This window comes from Ooceraea biroi, chromosome 2 (assembly GCF_003672135.1).
Source record: "Ooceraea biroi isolate clonal line C1 chromosome 2, Obir_v5.4, whole genome shotgun sequence".
In the NCBI taxonomy this organism is placed as follows: Eukaryota; Metazoa; Arthropoda; class Insecta; order Hymenoptera; family Formicidae; genus Ooceraea; species Ooceraea biroi.
The window spans coordinates 15654330-15658001 of NC_039507.1; the positions used below are offsets into that span (position 1 = coordinate 15654330).

Consider the following 3672-nt stretch of genomic DNA (forward strand, 5'->3'; position numbering starts at 1 on the left):
GCGATTTTATCGCAAAAGCGAGCACGCTGAACGGGAAGCGGTGAACGTTTCATATTCACCGTTTTCCGAAGCGCAATACGCTCCGTTGCGAAGGGGCTCGTGCTGATCGCAGGATAACACAATAATATAGAAAAATGTAATACCGTCGTATTTCTAGACTGACCAGTGATCAGAGATTTGAGATTCCGTCCGTACCGAGATTCTTCGATCTGCGGAATCCTCGTAGTCTGAAGGTAAGTTGCCTCAATACTCTTATTTCAAATATTATTGAAGTCATTTTCTAGATTTGTTTTTGTAAATATAAAAAATCTCGTAAATATAATATATAAAAGAATTTTAATTTTGAAGATTATCAGAATATTTCATTTTGCTGAAGTTATTTTCAATAATAGATAATCTCGTAAAAATCGCAGTCTGTCTACTTAATTCTCTCGTGATATAATAAATTTATAAATCTGCACAATCTCTGATTATTTTCTTGCCGCGAATATCTTTTTAATGAATAAAAATGCATGAGGATGAGTAGCATTATTCGATTACTTGTTACGCGTGATAAATTATTCAGCCAAAATAATTGAATGAGCAATCTCTCAGCGTCATGAATAAATTGATATTTATCCTATGTATTTCCAAGCGAGAGCAATCTTGACAACGATACCTCTTTATCGTCCTTACCCCCATTAATTATTTTTACAATTATATTGATTTTATCGCACGTCGCGTTTATCGTTGCCTCGCCTATCTTCGTTACATTACATCCGGCATTGCTAAATAATTCAGTACTGAATTGCGTCAAAAAATTGTGGCGACGTCTCGATACAAGACATTCGATATAGATCAACACTGCCAGATAACACGATTGTCTCACGTGTCAAATACATTATATAATAAAAGTTCTTCGAGAATAGGGAAAATGAGAGAGAATCTTGGATAAATAAATCATTTTAAATAGATACAAACTCTATTTTTGGCACGAGTACAGTGTTACAACTTTCTGACTTATCCAACAACAAATCGTGTTACGGATCCTCTGCTGTGTATCGTGTTCAAAACGAAGCCATCACGCCATCACCTCTACTCGAGAGAAAGAGAGAGCTCTTTGGAGAACGCGAACGATAAATTGCATCGTTTCGTTCGATGTCCACGTCGTAATTCGATTTTCCATCGAGACGTGCATAACGTGCAACGCCATCGGCCATTTCACCCCCCCCCCCCCGATGTAACAGCGGTTTCCGTTTATGTTAAATCGACATGGCAACGACGAACGTCGTATTGCGGATCCGCTACGGAGCGAGGCAGTCCGCGGGTATTCCGCGTGCATTACGCCGGACCTTGCATCCTTCCCCCGCGATCGGAGATCTCGGGTTGTGCAGGACGTAACAACCGATACCTACGCAGTGGTACTGGGTTTCGCCCATCTCGCGTATGGCGCATGTGACTCGAGAGACGCGAATGAAACTAAGAGGAAAACTATAGTGGTCCTGTCGTGTATATCTAACTGGAGATATACCCGCCGTGCACCTTTTCCCTCAGGATCCACGTAAACGCGCCGTACATTCACCAGCACGGCGGCGGTGGCCGTACGAGAGTTTGCGCGAGGGGGACGAAGGAATAGGGGAGTTGTGTGTGCCGTGTAGCAACGGGGTGGGTGGTTTGTGGAGGAGCCAGGGAGGGTTGCGCGTTAGCCCGGTTCGGATATATCGCCGCGAGCGGCATGGTCGACATGCGCGGCGAAGGGGGTCGCGGGGGTGTAGGCCAGGCGCGTTGGAGAGGGATGGAACAGCAGGATGGAGCGAAAAGCCTCGCCGAGAGAGACAGAGAAAGAAAGAGGGAAAGAGCCGGAGAGAGAGAACCAGGGGGGTCGAAGCGAAACGAGGGAGTCGTTTGGGGTTGGGAGTGGCACGGCGGAGGGACAAAACGGCAAAGGGGATGGAGCGGCGTGGGGCACGACGCCGACGAGAACGCGCAGCTGGTGGATCAATACACCCCTCCGCGGCGTTCCTCTCGCCGTGCGACGCGCTCCGCTCGGCTCGGCTCGGCGCCGTACGCTCGCTCGGTGATGTTGGTCCGTTCTCCCTTCACCCTCTCCGCGCGCAATCACCCGCACAACCCTTCGCGCGTTTCGTGGAGGCCGCGCGATCAGCCCCGTCACGGTAAACGTCTTATGCGATGCTGGCTCGCCTTTGGTTCTCCTTAACGTTCTCTCTCGTCTCGTGCCGTGCTTTCTTCGATTCGGGGTCGTGATTATTAAACTCTCTCTGAATCCACATCTCCTTAAATTCGCCACTCCGCTGCCTTTATAGTCTTTTACGTCTTTCTTTCTTCCACGAGTAACATTTATCGTTGTCGGTATTGAAAAATTCTGCGGACAATTTTCTTTTCCTGCGAGTTTGCAAGAAAGACGCAGGACGGAAATGTTTGCGTCGCATAATATGTCTGCGTTTTTTTTCTACAATTTATCGTTCTTTGATGTTTAAAGTAAGTTATTTTTTAAAACTTTCTTTATTATCTCTCGCTTGGTCCACAGGGAAAATCGATCAATGGGACACTCGCGCATTCGTTTGCTCGCGCGCACGCATCAAATCACACAGACGAGACATTTCGACGTGACGCCAGAAAATAAAGCTCGAAGGAGCAGCTCCGCGTCGTGGGTCGCCGCCGATTCGGCGGAATTTACCCTACCGTTTTCATCGACGAATGAGCCGTATTGATCTCCGAATTTTTGAAATTGCCTCGTTGCATTTTCCGTCGAACACAATACGCTTTTGAACCTCGTTATTTGACCGTATTAATTTAAAACTGCATGCGATACGACAAAGTTGCAAATTCAATTTAGCTCTTTGGAATGACACTTTGGGTGGGTATCAAATACGCTAAAACATCGTACCCACGCTATGTAAAGCAAGATTGAAAAACACTTGACGCGTTTCGATTGAATACTCGGCCAGCCGGTTGATCGTTTAATTAATCCACATCATCGTCGGAGGAAATATATCGGTGTCTAGTGATAACATTTCTTGACCGAGATACCCCCACGGCCGTTCGACAGACTCGATCAAATGCGCATTATCAAATTCACGAATGTCCACGGCGCGACGAGCATCCTCTTCCTCCACCAATATGACCTCGATCGTCTTACACATTACGACACGAGAACGAAGCGAGCAGGTGAAAAAGCGGGTGGGAGAGAGAAGCAGAAAGCCATAAAGGGAGGAGAAGGAGACGCAAAAGAGAAAACGGGGAGAAACAGAGGTAGTGACACATATATACACACGCGCGCGCGCGCGCGCACACACACACACACACACACACACACACAGACGACACATACACGCATGACGGTCGACAGGGGAGGGTGGTGGTGACCGGTGGTGAGAGCGTGTGTAGATTCAGTATTTTCAGTATCGCTAGACATCCCAGTACCTAGCCGCTGTCTCCGCGTTCGCCCCCCAGCAACGAGCCGAGGGGTCGGTCCCCCTCTCGCGCTGGTGCTACTCTTCCGCACCCTGAGCCCCCTATTCCTCCCTGCGTGCCCGCTCTATCGCGCGCTACACACACGTACATTCACGTGCGCGCTCTCTCTCTTCCTCTCGCGCATGCGTGCGCGCGCGCGCGACCGAGGATCATATCGAAGACGAAAGAGGGTGAGTTTCCCTCGCGGTGGGGGAGGCT

General features: G+C 48.4%; 1 protein-coding gene across 5 annotated transcripts in view; it reads right to left on the reverse strand.

Moving 5' to 3' along the window:
- Nucleotides 1-3672, reverse strand: part of LOC105280181 (RNA-binding protein Musashi homolog 2) — a 98259-nt gene that overhangs the window by 13945 nt on the left and 80642 nt on the right. The window lies entirely within an intron of this gene.